General features: G+C 38.3%; 1 pseudogene; it reads left to right on the top strand.

Moving 5' to 3' along the window:
• LOC114213889 (swi5-dependent recombination DNA repair protein 1 homolog pseudogene) lies at positions 1-27,251 on the top strand (annotated as a pseudogene).
• The last annotated feature ends 558 nt before the right edge of the window (positions 27,252-27,809 follow it).

Raw genomic sequence — 27,809 nt, 5'->3', positions numbered from 1 at the left:
ATGGGAGCCCTAACTGCGGAGAAACAGTGTGAGAACAAGGTCCAGAGTTCCTGCGGGCTTCCTCCCAAGGCGAAGAAAGAATGTTGGAACAGCCTCATTCTCTCCCAAGGAAGCTGGTGCTGTGCACTGGTATGACTCTGCATCCACCCAGGACCAACTCACCCACCAGAGCAAAAGGGAATTACTTCTTCCTATTTGGGGAAAATTCATGACAAGCATACTTGGATTTGAAGTCTGTCCTGATGAACCCCACTGTTGTCCCCACTCCATTCCCTAGCATAGTCCCCTCTTTAATTATCTGTAGGACTAACTGAAAATATGGGTTTGTTTTGTAGTCTTATTACCTATGTCCCTGTAGATGACATTTGTTTTGAAATGTCTTCACCGGCTACACATTCAGCATTTTCTCATAGTCCTTACTTCACATGCTGTTTCTGGGGAGCTCCCCACTTAAAGCGAAGTCCTGTGAGGGTAGGATCTTAGGACTTGTTCACCCATGAAATCCTCAGCCTGGCATTTACTTGGTGTTCAACAAATAGCTGACAGATGAATGAATTCTATCAATGTTTGGCGGGGTTTCTCATAGTAGGATTCTATTTTTCTATGCCCTCTTTCAAAAGTTTAAAAGACTTTGTTTGTTTTGTTATTTTTTCAAATAAAAGAAAAAGATCAAATAGAACAAGAATAAAAGCACTCTATTCTAGCAGTTAGAGGATGACATAACAGGAAATGATCAATAGTCATTTATTTTAGTAGAACCTATTATACTGTTGACTTCATGTTTGAACAAAAGACTCAACAGTAGACAGACAAGTTCAGGGTCAGAAGGGATGTTTGAAGTGATACGATAGAGCAAAGGATTTGAAATTTCCTTGCATCTTGATGGAAAATGAGCTAAATTTTAAAACTTTATCCCACAAGTAAAATATCTAAACTTCTTAAGCCATTCCATGCTTTCTAAAGCAGAAAGGGGAGCTCTAGACAAAGCAAGTGGAGGAAACACAACTTAGTCACTGTGCAGAGCTCACCGGCTAGAGAGGTTCAACTTTTGGGGATCTTTTCCACAAGATGTTGCATATCCATCGACATCTGCCCTCCCAAACCCACACATTAGGATCAGAAGCTATTAAATGTATACTGTAAACAAGTTAGCATGATATTTTTCTTACAAAAGACTTATTTTGTTATTGTATTATGACTATATTATTGCTGAAAGGGAGAAATGAAACTCATAATTTACTGATTTGCGTTTCAACCCTGCCTCCAAATTAAAATCGACCCGGTATTTTTTTTTTATTGAAGTATAGTTGACATGCAATATTATATTAGTTTCAGCTGTACAATATAGTGACTCAGTAATTACATACATTACAAAAACAATTGAGTCTTTTTAAAAATTGTACATACCATGGCTCTAATCCAGACATTCTGTCTAATTGTTCTGGGGTGGGGCTCAGCAACTATGTTGTCAAGGCTGAGACCCATGCTCTCCACCATTACTAATTCCATCTAGAACACATAGGAACTCTTCTGTCTCTGCTTGAACATCACTAATAATAGCAAACTTACATGTTGCATTTACCCCATTTTTCAGACAACTCGTCCCTAGAAAACTCTGTCTTCTGTGTAACCACAATCTTCCTGCCTATGTGTACATTGGTTGGTCTTGTCCCACCTTTTGTTGCACACTCATACTCTCCTCTGTAAGAGACAAGGATTCACACTCCGCTGATTCTGGAGAGCCTCTGCCCTTCCCTGGTATTTTTGCAATGATGAAACTCATCAGGCTATTGTCTGCTTCAGCGCTTCAGTCCAGTTCCTTGGAGCTCTCAGGCTTCAACCCACTTTGCTTTCTAGCGTCATGGCCTGCACTCTTCTTCCTTCTTCCTAAATTCTCTTCCTTCTCCAGGCCACTCAAGTATCATCGTCCTTTGTTCTGAAATTGCCTTCTTCCGCTGGCAAATCCCTACTTATCCTTAAAGTCCATGAAGGACAGCTTCTCCCTCCCCCTCCTTCTCATTCTGGAGTTGGCCTCCCTGGTCTGAGCACCACAGTACCATCTTCACATCTTTAAGAAGCAGTTTCCAAGCTCATGCTCATTCCTGTGTATCTCACTGCCTCCCCACTAGAATTTGACATCCTCATGACAAAATATGTATCTTACTCCCCATTCAATCTTGAACTCATAGCCCAGTGCCTGGCTTAACTTAGAAACTTAAGAAATCCTTGTGGATGGGCGCCTGGGTGGCTCAGTCGGTTAAGCCTCTGACTTTTGGTTTCAGCTGAGGTTGTGATCTCTGGGTCGTGAGATCAAGCCCTGCATCAGACTCTGTGCTCAAGATGGAGTCTACTTGAGATTATCTCTCTCCCTCTCCCTCTGTCCCTTCCCCCACTTGTGTTCTCTCTCTAAAATAAATAAAATCTTAAAAAAAAAGAAATGCTTGTGAAGTGAATGAATGAATGCTATATATTTTCTAAAACAATCACATAACTTCCCAAGCTTCCATTTTCTAGCCTAAATGGTATTTGTTCTTCAACTCTTCCCAAAGTGTCATGGTTTTCAGGCCTTTAACCAACCGTGGTTGCTCTTCTCTTAAAAATAAAATTAAAACTAAAAGCTAAAAACTGAAAAAACCCTCCCATTCCTGAAATCCTTCTTAAAATATAAGATTTCAAACTGAACACAATACACAAGACATGATTTCATGATGCAGGACACAGCAGAAATAGTCCCTCTCTCACTGTCCAGAATTAGCTTACAAAGGAAACTTTAGGTACAATTGTCTTGTTTCTGGCAATCTAATCACCATCATACTGAACCTGCAGTCAGCTAAACCGCCAGAGTAAATCTCACATGTGCTGATGTCTAGTTAACCTCTGTGATGAATTTAGTTTGTTTTAATGGTCAAAGGAATTTTTTAACATGGTAAAATATAGATAACATAAAATCGACCATCTTAGCTATTTTTAAGTGTTGTGTTTACTGGCATTAAGTACATTCGTATTGTGCTACCATCACCATCATCTTTCTCCAGAACCTGTTCATCTTTCCCAACTGAAGCTCTGTACCCTTTAACAGCTACCCACTACCTGCTCCCACCAGCCCCTTAAAACCACCATTCTACCTTCTGTGTATGAATTTAACTACTCTAAGTACCTCATATAAGTGGAATCATACAATATTTGTCCTTTTGTGATGGGCCTATTTCTCTTAACATAATGTCCTCATGGTTGATCCATGCTGTAACATGGATTAGAATTGTGGCACCTGGGTGACTCATTTGGTTAAGTGTCTGCCTTCAGCTCAGGTCATGATCCCAGGGTCCTGGGATGGAGCCCAGCATCGGACTCTCTGCTCAGTGGGAAATCTTCTTCTCCCTCTCCTTCTGCTTACTGCTTTGCCTCCTTGTGCTCACTTTCTCTCTCTCTGTCAAATAAATAAGCAAAATCTTAAAAAAAAAAAGACATGGATTAGAATTTCCTTCCTTTTTAAGGCTGAAGAATAGTCCATTGTATGTATATGCCACATTTTGTTTACCCATTCACCCATTGATGGACACTTGCATTGCTTCCAATAACTTTTATTATATCAGGCCATTTATTCCACCCCCTAGACCTACATCTAGATCCTGACTCTGTAACCCCAAACATGTCGGTATGTGTGCGGCTTCTATTCACTTTGGAGGTGTCCTCAACCCCTTTATCAAGTCACAGTGCTGCTCCTAGAGGACTTTGCAAGCCCTCAGCATGCTACTTCCTTCCCAGCCTTGAATGTTGACCATGGCTTTGGTCTTTCTCACATTTAAGGACCCTATTCAAACATCAGCTTCTCTCTGAAACTATCTCTCTTCCCAAGACCACACTGAGGTTCCGGAAGTCCTTTCTGTTCTGCAACAGCGCCAGTTGTGATAAATTGCAAGTATTTTAATTATGTGTGCTTCCTCCTCTCTACCATAGGCTCACACTAAATATATCTTTAAACCTCCAAGGCTTAGTTCAGTAGATGGTACATCCTTGGTACTCAGTAAATGTTTTTTTAATGAAGGAATAAAAACATGACTCCTCACTGCTTTCCAAAATTGAAAAAGTAAATTGAAAACCATATATTGTGTGAGTAATTTTCATCCTCTGTCCTCTAAAATGGCCATGTTGTTTTTAGTTTTTCCTACATTACAGCATAAAGCTGTCAGTTAACATGATATAGAATCCCAAGTAAAGATTTGATTATTTAACAGAAGAAAGATTTGAAAGAGACATAAAAGGAGAAATAACAATGACAGACTAACATAGCAACATTGTCTTCTTGTAACACTGTCTTTCTTCTGTCATTTTACCCGGCACCTGGGTACAAGTCTTCAACTCAGAGAACTGTAATGACTAGATCTTTATGCATAGCTGGTCCACCCTGAGAGTGTGTAACTTACTTTGTTGACTTCCAACTCCCAATAGCTTCAGATACAAATAAGATGGAGCTGACATGATAACACAGAGGTGCAGCCCATCAAGAAATGGCTCTGTCAAGCAGCAAGTAAATGGTATACTTTCAACTGCATAAAAATGCTACAATTTATTTTGTGGTCAGGCCATGGTAGCAATGTATAATGAAGATTAAATAAGCCTTCCAGCCTGTCAGTTAGTGTAGATACTCCTTCAAAGTTTCAGTTGCTGTTTGGAAATATTGCTAATGTGGACCCAATTTGCCATAGCTCGCAAGAATCCAACATTAGAAGTGTTTAAATTACAAGAGAGATGCACTGACATAAATGTATGGAGAAAGGGCATACAAGGTCGGATTCGCCGTATCTAGTTTTCAGTCAATAATTTTCATGTTCTTAGTGACCAAATTTACCCAGATATTGAAAAAAAAATCATCTTTATCCATTAACCCTAAACTTCAATATGTCCTTGAATATATGCATACACATCTGCTACTATTAAAAGAAAGACTATAGCTTTTACGTGGTTATGAAAGTTAGGTGGTTACATGGTTACGTGGGTTTTGTGGAAGTGTCTTGGTTGCCATAAGCTGCAGGAGAAGAGGGTGTGAGAGGCTCTAACTCGTGGAACCTCACTCAGTACAGCAAGTTCATTTTAGTTGCTTCACACATTGGTTATCTGCAAAAGAGAGCCTATGACTTCAAAAAACCTGAAAATCACTATACTAAAAAAAATAATATTTTAAGGCAGCAGAATCTTATGAAAAGGACCCAGGGCTCAGATTTAGGAGAGCTGAGATCCAGCACTAATCAGATCAATGACAGAAACTGTCTGGGTCTCGATTTCCTCATCTGAAAACTGATGCAATGAGTAAGAATCTGTAGTCCGTTTCAGCTCAAAGATTCTGAAATGCCAATGAAAATCGTTGAATGATATTAAGGATCACTTGTGGGTAGGTAAACACACTCTCTGTTTCAGATGTTTTAAAATAAATTTTATTTTTTAATGCAATGGCATTCTGTATAATAAATGTAATGTGTGGGAGTCATCTATCTTTAGATGGTGTTTCTCTTAATTGGTGCTTAATCTCAATGCTTCCTTAAAATTCTGTCCCTGTTGTTTTTGGTTGCCTGATTGAAAACTGCAACCGTCTGAACCAGGCCTCCTATTCAGTTTGCTCAACTTATTAATTATTTAAATTATGTGGTTCAATTAAACTGAAGTGGAGATCCCTAGCTCCCCAAGGTGATGAAGGAAATATGAGATCTAATTCATAGTTCAAAAATTATACGATTGAACCCAGGAGCTCAAGGCCATTCCATATGTCACAGCAAGTATTTCTCTCTGTTGCTAATAAAATCTTGAATATACTGCTAAGTAATAATATATTTGACTTCCTTGGGTATATCACCTAAGATAAGCAAGCATTAAAAACCACACACACACACACACACACACACACACACACACACACTCATACATATATAGGTATCCATACATATATACATATGCACATACCTGCAGGATTTTCAGACATCTTTTATAATTTTCACAACAACCCTATGAAATGATGTGTGCATGTGTGTGTGTATAATTAAGAAATTATCAAAGAAATTAATTACACTGCCCAAGGTCACATCTAGTAAGAATCAGAGATCCAGAATTAAGCACAGGTTTTGAGATCCCATTCATTGTTCTATCCACTTCATCATCATCTTGACAACAGAATTTTCTAGGGTAGTGGCAACTCTTAAGCATCTATTAAGTGTAATCAGTGTAAGGGCATCACGGGGGATGTCCTTACCTGTGGTGCTCTTGCCATCAAGTTGACAGGCAAAGCACAGAGGAGGCACCATATGACAAAGGCAGCATTATTGAAATGCCCAATGATCAGTATGACCTCACCGGGGCCGTGAGAACTCAGGAAAAGGGAAATTATGGGCTGCGGTGAAGAAAAGCATAATGCAGGAGGTAGGACCTGACCAAAGTTTTGAAGGGACATGGAGGAGCACCGGAGGCATTCCAGGCAGGAGCAGAGGACATGAGCCAAAGCTTGAGAAGCAAGAATGAAAAAACATCAGACAGGTGGACACAGTGGTAATGCCCTGGCCCAAAGTTGGGGGAGAGAAGGAGAATCATAGTGTTCATGTTATTGCTATACTTCAAAACAGACACACATATGTTATATATATTCTTTTGCATACAATTGTTATACAATAAAACTTAAGCAGATTTAGCAAAGTATTTTCAGGGAACAATTAATAGAACCTTCTGGGGATACAGGGCCTATAATTTGAGGAGAGGAAAAGGAGATTTGACAGATGCATTGAGGTCAAAATGAGAACTGACTTGAATACAACAAGAAAACAATTAAGAGTTAAGGACAATGAATTCCATTGGGAAGCATTAAAAGTTCCATGTAATGAAGTTATTATAATATCTTTGCAACTATGAAAACACTCTTTTGTTCGCTGATTGCAGCAAATTATATTTAATTAATAATCCTGGATAATCTTACATATTTCCTTGGTTCTTGTCCACACAGTGGTTGCTGGCAGTACCCATTGAATAGCGCTTAAAGCAGACACTCTACTCATGTGCTAGGACATATGTATGTGCCCTCATTCTTCTTATCTCCAACATGCCAGATACCTAAATCTTATAGACATGCAACCATCTAATAAACAAAATGATTTATGGGGCACCTGGGTGGCTCAGTCAGTTAAGTGTCTGACTCTTGGTTTCAGCTCAGGTCATGATCTCAGGGTCATGATCTTGGGGTCATGGGATCGAGCCCCCCATTGGGCTCCACGCTCAGTGTGGAGTCTGCTTCAGATTCTTTCTCCCTCTCCCCCCCTCCGGTGCATCCCCACTCTCTCTCTCTCTCAAATAAATAATTAAAATCTTTTTTTAAAAAGTGATTTAAACTAGTTGGTGTTCTAGAAGCCAGAGATGATCTTTGTCTACCTCACTGTTACATCCCTAGAGCTAGGATTTGAATTCCTATAGTCAATTAATACTTACTGAATACACAGATGAAAAAGAGGAAAAGGGTGGGAAGGAAGGAAAAACCACTTACCCTCCATTTCCTTTTCTCAAGTACATTTTTTATTTTCTTTCAACAAGTATTTATTGAGTGCCTTTTACGGGCTAGTCACTGTTCTACATGTTGGGGTATTAGCAGTGATCAAAATGGACAAAAACTGCCTGCCCTCATGGAATGCTTTCTAATATTTACACTCAGAAATAAGTTCTTTTTCATTGCTGCAGAATGTGATTTCCTGTAATGAGCCTTTTTTAATTAAGCAATGTGTATGTGTGTGCGTGTGCATGTGCCCATGTGCGTGTGTGTATCAAAGGATTTTACTAGTTTTCAGATAAGAGATACTAAAACATTTTTTTCCAGTTAATCAGATCTTCCTCAACTTTTGCAGTTAAAAGCTGCCACACATAGATAATATTGGTCTGTTGTTGGAATGGTGTGTTTAGGAAAAGGAATAAAGAAATCCATTTTGTTATTATAATGGTATTTTCACATTTTATAAGGTTCTAGTACAGAAATGACACCATAACTCTTTATAATAATTGGAAAGGAGCTAAAATAGTTTCAGCCTAACAAGGTCACATGAAAACTAAGCTACAGCCTTCATTCCATATTTCTGAATATGGTGAGTCGCACAGACCTCTGGTTTCTTTTCAGCAGATCAACGAGGAGGGAGCTATTGGAGGTATACTCAGTAATGTGACTCAGTCTTTCTGCAATCACAGGCAAACTCTTGTTTTATTGATTAAAAAAAAGGGATTCTTGGATAGAATGATTCAAAGTTATACATGCTAATGTGAGCTGGACTCCCAACGAATTTGTCATGAATATACCAAACGCGATTCAGAACTTTGGTTACAGATATATTTTACTTAACTCTAGTGCCAAGATACCATTTCCTTAATCTTACTTCCTTCTCCACTGTAAGGGATCACTGTGTTGTGATGGAGGACCATCTGCATGCAAGATCAAACCTACGAAGCAGTACCATGAGCTAAATACCATGAGCATCCTATAATTTTCAAGCATCTCTTTATCCCACTAAGACACACATGGATACACACGCTTCACCACTGGAGCCCCATAGCTTAACTAGGGGTTGTTAACAAAATTGCTTTCTTCAAAATCTTAACTGAATTTTCATTTCTGGCTTTGTTTTCCTTTTGTTAAATTACAAAGAAGAAAATAATTTGCCACTATATCTGTCTTAATTCCTAAAATAATTTTATTAATAGGGACACCTGGGTGGCTCAGTCAATTAAGCATACGCCTTCAGCTCAGGTCATGATCCCAGAGTCCTGGGATAGAGTCCCACATGGGGCTCTCTGCTCACCAGAGAACCTGCTTCTCCCTCTGCTTGCCACTCCCCCGGCTTATGCTCTCTCTCTCTCTGACAAATAAATAAATAAAATCTTAAAAAAAATAATTTCATTAATAATCTAATAGATGGTTTTCAGTTCAAACAAAAAGCACCCAGATAGGACCTCCGTATGACTGTACGATATCTTGTACTTCGAATTCCTGCTGTCCTGTATTGGAGAATTCTTCCTAGAGGCACAAAGGATGAATGTTTAAAAGCTCATTAACTCCTAGGCAAAATAAATCCTTGAAAAATGTATCTTAATCATGTGGAAGGTCCAAATGGCTTTTGAACCAAAAACATCTTGGACTCCTCCATCATCTTATTAATCACACATTAAAGTTTGTAAATTGTCCGACCCCACTCCAGGAGACTATAAATTCTATGATGGCAGGCAACGTGCCTATGTTAATTCCAGGCCCCAAACCTCACCAATGTGGGCCATATAGTAGCTGCTGAGTAAATGTATGCCCCAAGATGAACATTTTCCTAATTTATATTGAAAGCATAATTTTGAGTAAAGGATATATGAATACATAAATATAAATATATATACTACTTTATATATAAATGCAAATTTACACATGTATTATGGAAGACAGAATGGCTGTTATTGTTCTGCTAAGAAAAGCAAATGACAATCTCACAATTTTGAAACCTTTCACTGTTTTGCAAGGCTGTGCAAGTTTCTCGGGCATCCAAAAAGAACAGATTATTTCATTAAAGGTAGAATGATTAGCAGAGAGAAATTCTGACATATCAGAGCAGGGAAGGAACATAGAGCAAGCAAAAGCCAATGTTTTCTAGAACTCGGTTGGCATAAGAACTTTCTACATCAAGGATGAAGAAGAAGACACAGATGGTTTTGTCTTTCCTAACATCTTTCATCAGGGGACGACAGGGATTTCTCCCTCAAACCTCTTTGTTTTGCAAATTAAGCATACCAGTGTTATCGTTGATGCAGGGAGAGGGGTAAGTCCCTAACTTAAGATAGCCAGATTTGGCAAATAACAGTAGGAGATGCCTGGATAAATTTGAATTTTAGATAAACAAGGAATAATTTCAAAGTAAATGTCCCAACTGTTCTATTTGAGAGTCCTGTATTTTCTCTGGCAATCCTTCCCCAATAGCAGATACATTTGAATTTCAGACAAGCAAGGAATAATTCTAAAATATATGTCCCAGCTGTCCATTTAGGAATCTAGCAATCCTACCCTACTTCCACCATGCTTCTCAAGAAGGACATTTCCAATCGTAGGCTTCCTAGAGTCCATTTCTTTCTTTATATGGTATACCCGTCACATTTTGACTCTCTAAGGGCTGAATGATTAACCACATTGGAGATTTTTAAGCATTTTCTCGGGATATCGTATCTATGTCATGACGACTTCTCAGTTTTTCCAGAGAAAAAGAGTCCTCTCACCGACCTGTGAGCATCTTCCTCTTGTGAGCTCTCTATAGTAGCGTCAACTTCCCAAATATTGGCATAAAGGGAAACCCTGTTAACACATTTTTTCAGACTTGATCAAACAGACTTCCTCCCCTAAAAGAAGTCTGCATAGCTTTGTTGCCTTTTGGCTTAGAGTGTAGAAAGAAGAAAGGAGGCTAGTCTTCAGGAAACGTGGACTTCACTTCTGGATCTTGCAGTGACTTTCTTTTTTTTTTTTTTAAGATTTTATTTATTTATTTGAGAGAGAGAGAGAATGAGAGATAGAAAGGACGAGAGGGAAGAGGGTCAGAGCGAGAAGCAGACTCCCTGCTGAGCAGGGAGCCCGATGCGGGACTCGATCCCGAGACTCCAGGATCATGACCTGAGTGGAAGGCAGTCGCTTAACCAACTGAGCCACCCAGGTGCCCTTGCAGTGACTTTCTGTGTAGACATCAGGCAAGTCATTTCAAGATTGTTATGGCCTCCCAGCATTTCATCACTTGGGGGCTGATCCTCCCAGCATCTCCTACCTGAAAAGAGTACTACAAGACTAAGATGAAAATTCTTTGAAAAAAGTGAAATTTTGTGGGACAACGTAACATCACTTGTTTTAGAAAACGCCTGCTTCTCGGGAAGGTCTCAGGACGGCATAAACTATGTTTAAATATGAACCCTCTTTTAAAATAAGATGATGTCTCATTTCCCTGGCTTTTTCGGAGAGTGCTCCATAGTAAGTCAAGATTTCAAAAGGATATGTCTAAATCTTGCATCTCTGAGCATACTGGGGGAAAAAAGAAATTCGCATTTTCTTGATGATTCGAGGGCAACATTAAAAACATTGGTTAGTGTGCTGCGCTAAGTGAAACAAGTAAACAAGGAACAAACACGTGAATCAATTTTGTACGTCTGAGAGCTTCCAGAGCCGCTGTGACATGGAGGATCATTTGCCCTTGTGCTAAACGGCCCGGCTTGCTGGGTTGTACAGAGCTGTCTCTCAGCTGCAGACATGTCTCCCATGGCTGTCACGAGCCATCATTTCTCCATGCCATTTCTCATCTCTTCCTTACTTTGCCTGCGGTTTTATTGGAAGAGGCACACATCCTATAACAAAGCACGTGGAATTTGCCACTTAGAGGCTACTTCTGTTTTGCTGCCTATAGTCCAAGTGGTGGAGATCGGCAGTTTCTGAAGGACTCTGTTATATATCTTCATGTCACCCCTGGGTCCTGTGGTCCTGTGTACATAAAATATATTTAACAATCATTGATCTTTATCTCAAATGTTGCATAGTTAATATACCTCCCGATACATGAACAACTCCCGTATTGTTTTTTGAAATCGTCCTTTACCAAAAAGCAATGAAATTTTATGCCTGACAGCTGCTAAACCAGTCAGCTGAATTACCATATTCCTTCATGTTGAGCACGCCTGAATAAACATTTTACTATTTCTTAAATTGAGAAATATCTACAATTGGTGTGTGTATTTAATCTGATAATGTTACTTTGGTTCCAGAAAAGCTGCTATTAAGAATAATACATCTTCAACTAACAAAGTCGTAGATGAAAGAAATAGGAAACTTTTTAGAGATTTTCCACACAAGTTCAAAGAGGTGAGTACTACCATGAGAGAAGAAGTAATATTACAAATAGTACTAGTACAGCTTTTATTCATCATCACATCTTATCTCTATATCATCATTTGCCCCCCACCCCAAAGGCATGTATAATTTTGAAATATAGGCTTCCATTCCATTTTTCTATTTTGGTGTGTAGCCTCTCATTCCATATATAATATAAATTATCTATGCTTATTGTATGTGTTTTATATTACAGAATGATATAACATCGTCATGTAATTTGTGTGTATCATTTCACATTAGGTTTTGAGAACTTATCGATATGTGTACAGTTCTATAGGAATATATGCAGAAATAGTTCATCACTTTTAACTGAAGTATGACTTTCCTGTAACTTAACATGGTTTATAAACTCATTCTTCTATTGATTGATATTTAGTTTGCTTTACATTTTTAGCACTACCATCAATCTTCATGATGGTAGTGTCTTTTTGTGCTCACGTGCCAGAATGTCTCACAGTGGGAAGCTAGACACATGGGACACTCAGGTGACCCATGAGAGCAGAAGAGAGTACATCCCTTTCCTGCTCTGCCTGCAGTGATGTTACATTGGTAGCTTGAATATGACGATGAGAGCATTTACGCCATGAAAAACGGCAAGCCTACAAACCAAACTCTCCATCTCCTAGACAGAAAGCCAGTGAAACATTTACCAGCAAACCATTGGCATTTTCTAGCCCAGCACTAGATGTATATTCCCTGGAACAGAATTGCTAAATATTAGAGTAAGCTTGTTTGCATTTTTTCCAGACGCAACCAAAGTTGCTTTTCCACCTAGTACTACCACTAGACAGTGTATGAAAGTACTGCCTTTGACATATCTTTACAAAGGCCCGATGTTGCAAGATTAATTTGTGCCTACATGATAGATAGAAATTGGCATCCGACTACTGGCTGCATTTACAGTTTCCCACTAACCAATGAAATGGAGCATATTTTCCCATGCATAGCAGATATTTGCATTTCCTTGCCTTTAAATTGCTTTGTGCGTCTTTAAATTGGCCAATCTTTTTCTTATTGAATTATAGGCGTTCTTTGCATAATCTGGAAAATTAATCTCTTTCTGTTAAACAATTTACAAATATCTTTTGTCAATTTGATGCTTGTCTTTTAACCTTGTTTATGGTGTTTGTTGCATACTAGTTATGTGACTTTGAGAAAGTTACTTAGTATCTGTATATCTCATATTTCTTTTTTTTTTTAAGATTTTTTTCTTCTTTATTCATTTGGGACAGAGAGATACAGAGAGAGAGAGCATGAGCAGGGGGAGGCGCAGAGGGAGAAGCAGATTCCCCGCTGAGCAGGGACCCGATGTGGGACTCGATCCCAGGACCCCGGGATCATGACATGAGCCGAAGGCAGAAGCTTAACCATCTGGGCCACCCAGGAGCCCCTATATCTCATCTTTCTCACCTATCAAATGAACAGTCATTGAACCCACTTTGTTGGTTGTGTCGATACATGCATATAGGTGTATCAGTAACTAGAGATTCTTGTTGTTATTACATTGCTCTATGGAAGTTCTTGGTTTTGAGGTAGGCTTTTTTAATGGTTGCTTGTTGAGGAAGTAGTTCCCAAATACAAAAGGTGGGGAGATAGACAACTCTATTTTATTTTTGTAGTTTTAGAATTTTTCACATTTAAGTCACTTATACCTTTGACTCTGCTTTTCCCTTCCCTTTATTCTGAGTACCTAGCCAAAAGTCCTGGAGCCAGTAGGTACTCAATAAGTGTTTACAGAAGGAGGAAAGGAAGGGAAGGAGAGAGGAACTAGCACTAATTTTTATATGTGGTCCTGATTAGAAACCCAAGGGCGGCGGGGGGGGGGGGGAGAGATGAAGGAAGAGCTGGTAGCATGAGTTACTATTAACCGTACTTAACAACCTATTAAAATGGAAATCCTTTACTCCCTTGTCATATTTATGTCAAATCTTCTAGAAGCTTTAAGAATTGATAACTTCCAAGACAACCAAGGGCACTTGGTATTCTTGCCTTGAGATGTTTTGTCCTGTACGTAATAATGAGCTCTTCCTTTATGTCCCCCTCCCAGATAATATTTAATTCTTGTACCCTAAACTATCTCTCCCTGAATCATGGTTTTCTCTACGAATTCTTGGGATTTGGGGTGAATTCAGTTTAAATTTACAGTCAAAATGTAGGATGGGAGAATATACTGACTGTCAGGCCTCTCTTCCCCCCACCAAGGCCCTACCCAGGGAGCACAATCCATATGGATGGGCCAGAAGACGAGTACACAAAACCATCAAATCTACTACATCTTATACCAACTGAAAAGTTAATGGTACCATCACTATAGCAGCTAGGCAGTTCTCATACTCAAAAGTTTGGGAGCTACCAAACTAAATGACAAGTACCAGGAAAGATGGATTTTCAAGTGCTTCCCTAGATTTGAGAATTTCAAATTCATGTCAAATGGGAAATTCACAAAGTTCACTGTCAGGTGATTTTAGCTTACTGACACGTTCTGTGTGCATACCTGCTTTTATTCTATCAACCAACTAATTTGCTCAAATGCTAAATTCTTTTGGATTAGGGATCTTATTATTTTTCTAATAATCTTCCCCATTCCCATGAGTTAGGTACATTTCTAATGTCCAGCTTACCACGTTGTACCAAATTAAAACGATCTGGCTTATAGGCAGCCCTTGACTTCAAACTACTAGCCTCTCTTACAACCAGAATTTTTGTGATCAAATATCATGGCATCTAGGGCACTTTTTTGTAACCCATGGGAGTTTTCATACGTCAGTTCCTAAATGCATACATAATTCACAGTGCAATGCAGGGTATCTCAGGCAACGTATGCACTTGGGCACAATTCCCACCTTGATCAGTCAGCAGTCCGGGATGCAAATGCTAGAATCTTGCATTAAAGTTTATAAAAATAGGTGAAAGTGGAAAAAATAAGAGTGTTGATACTAAGGAAAAGATCAATGTGACAGGAGTGAAATTGCTATCACACTAAAATTAAAACATTTAACACTCAATCAGATGTTCCTTTGTCTTCAGGTGGCCCTTTACTCATTCAGTTCCTAATGGAAAGACTAATATGAATGTGTAGAAAATGTTAGAAATATATAGAGGGAAGTGTGTCCAAGGGGTGATCTGGAATTGCAGATTTGAAGAAAGTATTATGTTTACAACTGGAAGATGGTGTTCTGAAGACATTTGTCCCCTGCTCCTCAGGAGAGGAAGTCCGTTTAATTGGTCTTCAACCCCAACACCAAGCACAGTGCTATCTCCTGATAGGCGCTCAAGAGACGTGTGTTGAGCCAACTTGTTTAATTGTGTACAAGCCTTTATTTCTATTCACCCCAGATATCCAAGACCACTCTCATTATATAAAAATGTGAAGTACTTCTTAGCGCCTAGAGTTTTCCTTTGTTTCTGTTCACCTACAAGAAAGCATTTCCCTCTCGGCTCCATGGCTAACCCTCAACCAAGATGCACCTGTTCACATAGTCTAAATAGATGCTGAGGGGCGCCTCGGTGGCTCAGTCGGTTAAGTGTCTGCCTTCGGCTCAAGTCGTGATCCCAGGGTCCTGGGATCGAGCCCCGCAGCGGGCTCTTTGCTCAGCAGAGAGGCTGCTTCTCCCTTTCCCTCTTCCTGCCGCTCCCCCTGCTTGTGCTCTCTCTCTCTCTCACTATCTCTCTCTCTGTGTGTGTCAAATAAATAAATAACATCTTTAAAAAAACAAATAAATAAAATAAAATAAATAAACAGATGCTGACTCCTCTGTAAATGCCAAAATTCAGCTTCACACAGCTCCTACTTCTTATATCTCTCTTATTTCACTCACCAGCCATCTTAGTGACAAAATTAGCGGATGCAATTTTTACATATGTACAAAACGACTCCATTTAAATGAATCCCAGTCCTTCTGCATCTTTTGTGTAAGCTTTCACTGGTGCCAGTGAGAGCTTGGCTAGAGAAAGCCTGAAGGGATGGGTCTGTTACTGGAGAATGGAGAGGAAGGAGCGTTTTATGAAAGTGGGGTCATTATAATGCTTCCCATTAAAACATTTTTAGTGCTCGCATTTCAAGCTTAATGCAGTCGACCCTGTAAATTGGCCAGAGCCCAGACCAAGAACCAATAAGCTCCTCGATGCTTCCTGAGGCTTCTCAAGCAGTGAAGCAGACAGCTCTTTCTCTATTCTGATCACCATCAAAAGAATAAATTACTAAACAATAGACGATCCTGCTTCATTTAAAACATATGAAGCACTTCACAATAGTATTGCCGTCTTTTTTTTTTTGGTCAAATGGAACAGCTGTTTTAAAGCCATAGCATTAGACCTTAAAAATTATTAATCTAACTTAGAATGATTTCATCCACTAAAATACACACTTCACACTAAATACAGGCCGTCGATTTCAAGGAAGTTACAAAACTGCCTTACAAAAGTGGTCTTGGACAAATCTGTTTCTTTGAGATGTTGTGATAAGATCTTTCTTTCAGAATGTCCAAGACCTTGCTAAATAATTGGATTTTTTTAAAGCAAACAGATCTTTGTTTTTTAAATAACAATGAATAGAAACTCTCCATAAACATAACCCTGCTCTGCGTGCGTAAGGCCTTGGTCTGACCTGCGAAGTTTTTCTCTGCTGTGAAGTTATGCATTCAATCATAGGCTCGGTTAACCGTCTTTATTACCTGTGTATTTTGCTAATATCACCGGGTTGAGAAATTTCTGTCGGTCAGTACAAGATGAGCCAATTGATCTTTTGTTTCTGAAGTTTCATTTATTCTGCGACCTCAAAAAAACAAATGACGAATTTAGCTTTACTCTTGTGACTAAGCTAGCGGTTAGCAATCTCTAACAACTTAAAAAGCGGTTGGAACCAATGGTTTCAAATTCAGATTAATATACGGCTATTTAAGCCACAAAGGAAATAACGACATCGAATCAGGATATTCTTGAAGTCAGTAGGGCTGCCTGCTTTCAATCAGTAATCCCGTACGCCAAAACATTTTCTGAGAAGTATGTGTATAGATGTATTTTTGAACTTCCTGTGTATCTTTCTATGAGAAGAAAAACATCCCTAAAAGTATAATCCTGCAAAACAGAAAAAAGGCAAGAGACCTGAGAGCTGCCCACATTGCTATTCACGACCCTCTGAGACTTCCTTTTAGGTGGCAGTTAGCAATATCGTGTCACATGTTATCTACCAAAACAGGGAGTCACGAAATCTACTGTGTTAGCAAAGACATCTGACAAGAAGGATTTTGTGTGTGTGTGTGTGTGTGTGTGTGTGTGTGTGTGTGTGTGTGAAAGAGAGAACATAAATGGATAAATTTTTATATTAAGAAATTCTACTGTCAAAAGCTACTGACTAAATTTCAAACAATATTTTTGAACACCCACTTCATGTGGTGAAGAACTGATCTAGGCCCCTTAAGACATATGGGAGAAGACACTTATGAGGGACCCACCTTCAAGGAGCTTATCACTTAGTTGGACCAAAGAGACCAACACACAGAAAGATGACAACTCTAAGAGGCAGAAGGTTAACTGACCAAGAAGCAACAGAGACAGTCAATGCTATGCCTTGAGGGATCACTTCAGGCCAGGGAGGTCAGTAAATATTTCCCCCAAAAAGGAAGATAGAAGTGACCCAAGCCTTGTCAGTCAGAAGCTAATCCTTCACATTTTAGTATTGACCTTTGGGTGAATTCTTTGATCATGAATATGATTCTTTAAAAAAATCAATTAATACAGCACTCTCTTCACATGACTTCAGGGCCCATCCCCCAACTTTTGCAAGGGCCAAGTGAAAACCCCATTCAATAAAATACAGTGTCGATACTTCTGAACAGATGTTGAAATAATCATTGCCATGCCTATTCTAGGCTAGATCTAACAAATTATAATAAAAGTAACAAAATTTGAGTTGAACAAAATCAAATAAAAAACAGCAACAACAAGTTCTCATTAAAATGTTTGCCTCCCTGGGGTCAAGAGCAAAAGCTCGGGAAGTGAGTAAAGATACTCTAGTTAGTAGAGTAGTACTTAAGATATACTAGCACAACCAAGTCGACTTTCTGCTAAATGACACAAGCCAGTGATGCCACATCTTGGTGGCAATGAGAGGGAGAGATTGAGAGAGGAAAATAATAGAAATACGAGAGAGATGAAACTAGCAATACTAAAATAATACTCAAAGAAATAAAGAGAATACTAGAAGGACCACCAATTTCTACAAAAATAGTTCAGGCCTTGAGAAAACAGATGACGTCAACAATTAGCAGCACATAATTCTAAAAACAAACAAATAAAGCAAGGCCAATGAACAAAAAACAAAATTACTGGCAATGCAATGTATAGAGAATTAGATCCAAATGTAGCATCATATACCATAATAAATTCTAAATGAGTTAAAGAGTAAAACACACACTGAAAACTACTTAGAAGTCAGAAAAAAATTTAAAAACACATTTATAAAATGACATGAATATTTTAACAAGAAAGCAACGAAATTCCCAAACTGACAACATCACTAAAAAGTTTCATATTCTGACTATATAAAGAACTAATACAAATAACATCAATAGTCACATTCCCCTGGAGATAGGAAAGAAATATAAAATAAATTTCAGTTGGGAGCACCTGGGTGGCTCAGTCAGTTAAGCATCTGCCTTCCGCTCAGGTCATGATCCCAGGGTCCTGGGATCGAGCCCCACGTCCAGCTCCCTGCTCAGTGGAGCATCTGCTTCTCCCTCTCCTCCCTGCTTGTGCTCTCTCTTGTTATTTCTTTCACTGTCTCTGTCACTATCTCTGTCCCTCAAATAAATAAATAAAAATCTCATAAAAATTAATTAATTAAATAAATAAATAAATAAATAAACAAATAAATTTCAGTTGCCATTACACATCTATGGAACCAACCACAATAAATACAAATGATGGGAGCCAATGTGAAAGACAAAGTCTGCAGGAAAGCAAAGGCGCCTGGGTGACTCAGTCAGCTAAGCATCCGACTCTTGGTTTTGGCTCAGGTCGTGATCTCAGGGTCCTGAAATCGAGCCCCACATGGGGCTCCATGATAAGTGGGGAGTGTGCTTGAGAATTTCTCTCCCTCTCCCTCTGCCCTCCCCCACTCACATTCTCTCTCTCTCTAAAATAAATAGATAAATCTTTAAAAATTAAAAAAAAATGCTGCAGGAAAGGAAAGGGATTCCCAGTAAACTACCTGACACCGTCAAACAATATTTACAAAATCCATAACAACATGGAATGTCTACTGCAATAGCCATGGGAGAATATGGGGGGCCAGTGTGAGGGGGTCAAAAAAAGCTTAGTGGATGCAGTAGTTCAGTTCTAAAATTTATAACTAAAGAAATAGCAATCTAGGGGCGCCTGGGTGGCTCAGTTGGTTAAGCGACTGCCTTCGGCTCAGGTCATGATCCTGGAGTCCCGGGATCGAGTCCCACATCAGGCTCCCTGCTCAGCAGGGAGTCTGCTTCTCCCTCTGACCCTCCCCCCCTCGTGCTCTCTATCTCTCATTCTCTCTCTCTCAAAATAAATAAATAAAATCTTTAAAAAAAAAAAGAAATAGCAATCTAAGTATTAAAAAAATAATATGGATCTAATTACCTTAAGAAACAAAAGTGAGATGCCTGGGTGGCTCAATCAGTTAAACACCTGCTTTCTTTGGTCATAATCCCAGAGTCCTAGGATTGAGTCCCACATTGGGCTCTCTGCGCAGTGGGGAGTCTGCTTCTCCCTCTGCCTGCCACTCCCTCTGCTTCTACTCTCTCTGACAAATAAATAAATAAAATCTTTAAAAATATTAAAAAGAACAAGAAACAGACAAAAAAATTTGAAAGCCATGGCTTTGGAGGCCAGACTGGTGAAGGAGAAATGGTGAAGCGGAAGACTGCTGTTTATAATAAGCCTTGGAGTATTATTCAGTTTTGTGATAATGCTTGCTTTGAATTTTTTTTCTAGCACAACTAATTAATTCATTAATTTGAGAACAATCTGAGCATAATGCAAATTTTCTATTTCCTTATGTGCAAATTTGTCTGCAAGAAACACTAGCAATATTGCACCCAGCTGAACTGCTTGGAAGATACAACACACACACACACACACACACACACACACACACCCTCAGATATGTACCAGCTTCCTCCAAGCACCACACTGAGCCACTCCCATCCACAGACCCTATAATGCATCTGTATTACTCATAAAGATGAGCAGTAATAAATAAGTATGACTGTTTCTTCTTAGTCACACCAGCATTGACAATTTTAGTTTTTTTAAATTTTGCTCTTAACTAAAGTATTTATATTTTTTATTATTATTTTAAAGATTTTATTTATTGGGGCGCCTGGGTGGCTCATCAGTTAGGCGGCTGCCTTCGGCTCAGGTCATGATCCCAGGGTCCTGGGATCCAGCCCCACATGGGGCTCCCTGCTCAGCGGGAAGCCTGCTTCTCCCTCTCCCACTCCCCCTGCTTGTGTTCCTTCTCTTGCTGTCCCTCTCTCTGTTAAGTAAATAAAATAAAATCTTAAAAAAAATTTAAAAAAGATTTTATTTATTTATTTGACAGAGAGAGAGAGGGCACAAGCAGGGGGAGGGGCAGAGGGAGAAGCAGGCTCCCCGCTAAGCAGAGAGCCTGATGCGGGGCTCCATCGCAGGACCCAGGATCATGACCTGAGCCGAAAGGAGACGCTTAACTGACTGAGCCACCCAGGCGCCCTTTAACTTAAGTATTTTTAAAATATTATTTCTTTTCTGATCACTATGTGTCAGGTCAATTTCTGTCACTGATGAAGTGTTTGAGTATCATGCCCTTAACTCCATTTTGCTCTGTGGTCTTTGTTTGTTGTTTGTTTGTTTATTTTTAATTAATAGACATTTTTAGAGCAGTTTTACGTTTATAGAAGAATTGAATGGGAAGCACAGAATCCCCCAAAACAGTTTCCTCTGTTATTATCATTTTTAAAGATTTTATTTATTTATTTGAGAGAGAGAGAATGAGAGAGAGAGAGCATGAGAAGGAAGAGGGTCAGAGGGAGAAGCAGACCCCCCGCTGAGCAGGGAGCCCGATGTGGGACTCGATCACCAGGACTACAGGATCATGACCTGAGCCGAAGGCAGTCTTTTAACCAACTGAGCCACCCAGGTGCCCCTGTTTCCTCTATTATTAACATCTTGTACTAGTTGGGTACATTTGTTACAATTGATGAGCCAATATTGATACATTATTAACTAAAATCCATAGTTCAGCCTTCGTGTTTTACATTCCCCGGGTTCTGACACATGTATAATGACATGTATCCACCACTACAGCCTCTTATACAATAGTTTCACTGCTCTAAAAATCCCCTGTGCTCCACCTACTCATTCCTCCCACCCCACTAACACCTGGCAACTGCTAATTTTTTTACTCTTCATAGGTTTGCATTTTACTAAATATCATATGATTGTAATCAGACAGTATTTAGCTTTTTCGGACTGACTTCTGTCACTTAGTAATATATTTAAGATTCTACAATGTGTTTTTTGTGACTTGGTGGCTCATTTCATTTTATTGCTGAATAATATCCCATTGTTCGGATGTACCATCGTTTATTTATCCATTCATCTCCTGAAAGACACCTTAGGGGCTTCCAAGTCTTGGCAATTATGAATGAAGTTGCTATAAATATTTGTGTGCTGGTTTTTGAGTGGACATAAATTTTCAAGTCATTTAAGGGCAGTTAAGTTTTTAATTCAAAGAGCACAGTTGCTGCATCATCATGGTTAAGAGTATGCTTAATTTTGTATAAAACTGCCAAACTGTCTTCCAAAGTGGCTGTAACAGTTTGCATTCCTACCAGCAATAAATGAGACCTCCAGTTGCTCCACATCCTCACCAGCATTGGATGTTGTCAGTGTTTTGGATGTTAGGCATTGTAATAGGGGTGTAGTAGTACTTCATTCCTTTAATTGCAATTCCTTAATGACATATGATGTTGAGCATCTTTTCACACGCTTACTTTCCATCTGTATATCTTATTTGGTAAGGTGTCTCTTCAGATTTTTGCCCATTTTTTTAATTGGGTTCTTTTCTTACTGTTGAGTTTTAAGAATTTCTTGTATATTTTGGATACCAGTTCTTTATCAAATATGTGTTTTGCAAAGATTTTCTTAAAATCTGGCTTGTCTTCTTATTTTCTAAACAGTGTCTTTCACAGAGCAGAAGTTTTTAATTTCAGTGAAGACCAACTTACCATTTTTTCTTTCATGGGTCATGTTTTTTAGTGCACAATTTTGCACAACTCAGTGATTTTTAGGAATCTGTAGAGTATGTAAGAGCCACTGACCACATTTCCTTTTCAACCATTCATTTATTTGACCAGATAATTCCATTTTGAATAAAGTCCCCAAAACAATTGGTGCAGAGGTACTGAGCAGCACAACTTATGGTGAAAAATTGGAAACCTAATGCCAAACAGATGAGAATGAATAAGTAATAATAGAGAATATTAACAATGTAAAATACTAGGGGTGCCTGGGTGGCTCAGTTGGTTAAGCATCTGCCTCTTGATTTCAGCTCAGGTTATGATCTCGGGGTTGTGGGATCCAGCCCCATGTCCGGCTCCAAGCTGGGCATGGAGTGTGCTTAATATTCTTTCTCACCCTCTCCCTTTGCCCCCCCATGCTCTCTCGCTTGCACCCTCTCTCTCTCAAAATTAATTAATTAATTAGAATACCAATATGCTGTTAAAGATTATTAGCATGTCAACATTCTTTGCATACAAATATAAGTTCATGGAAATGTTAAGTGAAGAAAGTAGCACATAAAATATTATTCATACATTAATTTCAACTAAGGCAGAAATGTAAGAAAAGTTTAATTTTTGTTCATGCAAAACTAAATACAAACATTTCAGGTAGACATCAGCTAAGGGACCCAGGCTCCTTCCATCTGTGGTTCTACCGTCTCCTGGGCTGTGGAGCCCTCAGCCATTCCTTCCTCTGCATTTGGCTGGGAGATGGAGGAAGAGTTTGAGGGATCACACAGGAGGCTTTTATGGATCTGGTTTAGAAGACTGAGCTAACTTGCACACACGTGGCTACACCTACCTTGAAGGCAGGCTGGGAGAAGTGGTTTAGCTGTGTACCCGTAGAGATAGAAGAATGCTTTTGTGCCTACATAACACTGCACTTGACAAAAGTGACTGCTGGTTTTCTTAGATTCCTTTCTCTTTTCAATTCTGCTTAACTCTGTAGTAATATAAACATATCCCTTGGGGTGCCTGGGTGGCTCAGTCGTTAGGTGTCTGCCTTCAGCTCAGGTCATGATCCCAGGGTCCTGGGATCGAGCCCTGCATCAGGCTCCCTGCTCTGCAGGAAGCCTGCTTCTCCCTCTCCCACTCCCCCTGCTTGTGTTCCCTCTCTCACTATCTCTCTGTCAAATAAATAAATAAAATCCTAAAAAAGAAAAAGAAGTATCCGTTATTATCTTAATCTATTTAGTTCCTGGTCGTTTATGAGAGTTTAGATACCACTTATACCACTTATCCAAGTCTATTTGGTTCCTGTGTTCAGACAGGAAGAGTTTTGATAGCTAAGATGTATTCATTCTTTCCTTAAAAAAAAGAAAATTGAAATTTGCAGCCTCTCTGAATTCATCCCTAGCCTTCATTTCAGACAATACCTCCTAAATCAACTCAAAGTATTTGTCCTATTTAAAAATTTTGTCCTATTTAAAAATTTTGAAGCAGATTGCATGTCTTGCCAAGGAAACAATGTGTAAAAATTTTTTCTGTGGTTCTTTATTCCTAACCTACATTATTTTGTTTTATAAGATAAACGAAAATTTCTAAGATTTTCTTCTCTGCATCTAAAGAACTGGCGCTTGGTTATGCACTGATAACATTCATCAGGGTCAATTCTTGTAGAAATGTTTCATGTTAACATAGGTTTGTAATATGATAAAAAGACCTGTAAACATGCTATATTTGGGGAGTAGAACATCTTTGTATAATAATCCATTTCTAAAATGTTTTTCTATTTCTATGACCACCTTTAATATTATTCTCCAGTTACCTTTTAATTTTAACAAGAGTTTTGCAAAATGTCTTTTATACAGTAAGTTGATTATTAGTATCTTAAAAAATTATTTTATGTACTTCCTGAATTTTGCAGATTTTTACTATTAACTTGCCAGTTTATGTAAAATGTTCTATACAGGCTCTTAACATATATTTATATTTTATCTATGTTTACCTTAAATGGTATTTTCATGTGCAGTGTATTTAATTCTGTAATTATGAGTGTCTTCCTTTATTTTTCCTACTAAAGTTTTTTAATATTCTGTTAATATATATTTTATGTTCCAAGATAAATCACTATCTATTTATGCAAGGCTTTTGTTGCTATGTCATTACATTTTTTTGAATTTTATCTTCTAACTACGTGTCATTAATGTAAATGTGCAATTGATTTTTTGACAATTATATTAAAATCTTTCTATTCTGTGAACTAATTTTTTGGTTGCTATTCTTGTATAATTATACAATTAGCAGACGTTGACTTTCTAACTAGATATCCAGAGACCTTATTTGAGGTTTTCCTTTAACTATCTTCTTTTTATTTTATTTATTTTATTTTTTATTAATTTTATTTTATTATGTTAGTCACAATACATTACATCATTAGTTTTTGATGTAGTGTTTCATGATTCATTTCCTTTAACTATCTTCTTATGCAATATTTAAAAATTTTCTTTTTTAAAAAGAAAAATCTTTTAAGATTTTATTTATTTATTTAGAGAGTGAGTGGGGGGAAGGGCAGAGGGGGACAGAGAGAGAGAGAATCTCAAGCAGGCTCCACACTTAGCCCAGGGCCCACTGTGGGGCTCAATCCCACGACCCTGAGATCATGACCTGAGCCAAAATCAAGAGGTGGATGCTTAGCTGACTGAGCCACCCAGGTACCCCTAAAGTTTTATTAAGATATACAAAGCTCAATCTGTATCCACTCTTAGTCTTCTAATTGAGTAAATCAATTAATTAAAACCAAATAAATCAATTAATTAAAACCAAAATATTTATAAAACCAACTGAATTAAAGAAATCGTGGCAGATTGGAAATCACATCATCTGAAGTAATTGGATTTGGAAATCTATTTCTATAGACATTAAAGGAACAAATTAACAATCCATTGATATCCTAAGTGAGTATATTACGTGTAAGACAAAAAATTTTACAAATGCACTTTTTGTATAGTATTAAGTGTAACATAATACATTTTTTAAATGCACTTTTTGTGTAAAATTAAAATTCTACTACAATGGCAAAGAATATTTCTGAAATGAAATCTGAGAGGAGAATTGCAGTCAGTTAGATCAGGAACTGTTTTGAGTGTTGTGATATCACCACCTACTGGAGAATTAGAATTGGAAGATTGTCATTTTGGAAATCCTCATTAAATGGCAATATTTACTGAATTTAGACCTTCCTAGATTCATAACATTTGTTAAGATGTTGAGGTCTTAACCCCTTACTTTACACACATGTGAAAATAGACACAGAAGGGCTAACCATTCAATGATCTGTCGAAAATCACTACTAATTATGTATAAGAGGATCATATAAGATGAATTATATATAAGACTCTACTCCATTTCTACTAGTCCTCAGTCCCATGGTCTGTGTTCTGTAACTTGCCTTGTAGGGCAACAGTCGCCATGTTCATTGTCAGTGTCCATTATAATAAAGGCTAAAAACACTCTTGAAGTAAAAGCAAAGTTGTTTTCCTACCAAAGTTGTTTATTATAATTTCCCATTATTCTTCTACTGCCTCAGAATAATTAAGAGCTAAATTTTTACTAAGTTCTTAGGTTTTCTCCTACAGATGACTGCTGATCAAATTATTTAGGATGAGCATCCAGTTTCTCATGATCCCCCTTTTATTTTCTCACCCATAATTAAAGAAAAAAAAGAAGATAGCACTTTCCAACTCTCTGACTACAAATTAAAAGACTGTTGGAAACTGTATGGGAAAACAGGCTCCCTCTCAAACTGGGAGAGAATAAGTTGGTGTTAAAGTTTGTTAGTAATTTCACAATATCTATCAAAAGTTTAAATCTCATCTCCTTTGACACTACAATTCTGCCTCTAAGAATTTATCCCACAGATATTTTTGCCCAAATATTCATCACAGTATTATTGCTCATAGCATAAACAAAACAAATCTGGAAACAACCTAAATGTTCTAAAAGGATACTGATAAATTACAGAACATTGACACAGCCATACTATATGGAGTACTGTTCAACCATTTTTTTTTAAAGGCATGGTTCTGTGCATACTTACAAGAAAAGAAGACTAAACTTTATACTTAAAGAGAAAGAGTCAGTTTTTGCATCATATGTGTATTATCATTCCACCTGTGTAAAAATACAGAATTGTAGGGGTGCCTGGGTGGCTCAGTCAGTTAAGTGTCTGACTCTTGATTTCGGCTCAGGTCATGATCTCAGGGTCCTGAGATGGAACCCCACATTGGGCTCTGCACTCATCAGGGAGTCTGTTTTCCCTTTCCCTTCCCCTCTGCCCCTCCCTCCACTCGTGCACTTTCTCTCTTTCTCTTTCTCTCTCTCTCGAATAAATAAATAAAATCTTTATTTTCAAGATAGAAAATCCATCAGACTTAGCACTTCCCCAGCACTCCACAGCCTGCACCAATCCAGCTCCCCTGCATACAAACCGTTCAAGGAAACCACCTGTGAGGCGAACACTTGGAAAACAATGCAGGAAAATAAGATCTTCATCTCATTGCTGCTACAGTGTGGCAAAATGTCATCAAGTAAAGGATGAAGAAAACTATCAGCCTTCTTCCGAGAAAGCAGTATCTCCAACCAAAGAAAACTGCTGGAATATCCAGAAAATTTTAAACACACAAACAGTGAATTTGATGAAAGGACATATCTGAAAAACACCTTCAAGAATATCCACGCATGTGTATCTTAGTCACTTGATACTAGGACATGCAGCGGCCCCCAAAAGGATTTTGCAAAAGAGAATCTTCTCAAACAAGGATTAAATGAAGAAAAAGTGAAATTGGCGAAGCCTGTTCAAACCCATTCAGGAAAAAGAAGACCTTCTTCAGAGGTTAAAACTAGTCAAATTGTATGGCTCAGACCGTGACCAGGTTACAGCTGTTAATAAGGAACTGGAGAAGCTTTAGGAAGCTGCTGCTTTATGATGTGCAGTCAACTGTGTCTGAGGAGAACAAGAATGCAGCTTCCCTCAGCTGATGGGACACTGTGGGTTAGACAGTAAGATGCCACATTATATAACCAATGAAGAAGAAATATAGGTGTTTCATTCATATTGTTTTTCTCCAAATGTCTTTGGGAATGACAACTTAAAAGATATACATTTGAAAAAGAAGATATAAACCATTAGGACTTAGAGAAAGGTATCCTGGTGAACATCATTTATGTAAATATAAACTAGGCTCTAAAATGTAAATTTAGTATGTGGGGTAAATTTGCCAAAGAAAATTAATTATCAAAATTATTTTTTTTAATTTTTATTTAAAAAATAAATTCTAGAAGCCAATTTTAATATATCGTTTGCTCATGGCAAAAAGTTTTATGTTATGATTTATGTTGACTGTTAAAAAAAAAAATAGTCCAATCTGGTAAGTGTCTACACCTAAACTGGTCTAAAAATGCCTGCCTCTCCTAAGTTTGTGATGTTTGTTTCCATCCATTTACCACATATTTCTGTCTAGATGGTCTAGCAGGTAATGAAATTCCTGTGTCCAAAATTTTACAATAATTATAATAATATTATGGGGACAAAAGTTGGGGGTCACTGCACAAGCCAAAAGCCTTTGCCTCCTCCAGCCCCCAAGCTGCTCCACGTGTCC

This window comes from Eumetopias jubatus, unplaced genomic scaffold (genome assembly GCF_037043125.1).
Source record: "Eumetopias jubatus isolate StellerSeaLion01/CBP00866 unplaced genomic scaffold, mEumJub1_p1.0 scaffold_4, whole genome shotgun sequence".
Taxonomy (NCBI): Eukaryota; Metazoa; Chordata; class Mammalia; order Carnivora; family Otariidae; genus Eumetopias; species Eumetopias jubatus.
Note: the sequence above shows the minus strand (reverse complement) of the source record. Positions and strands in the feature narration are given on the sequence as shown.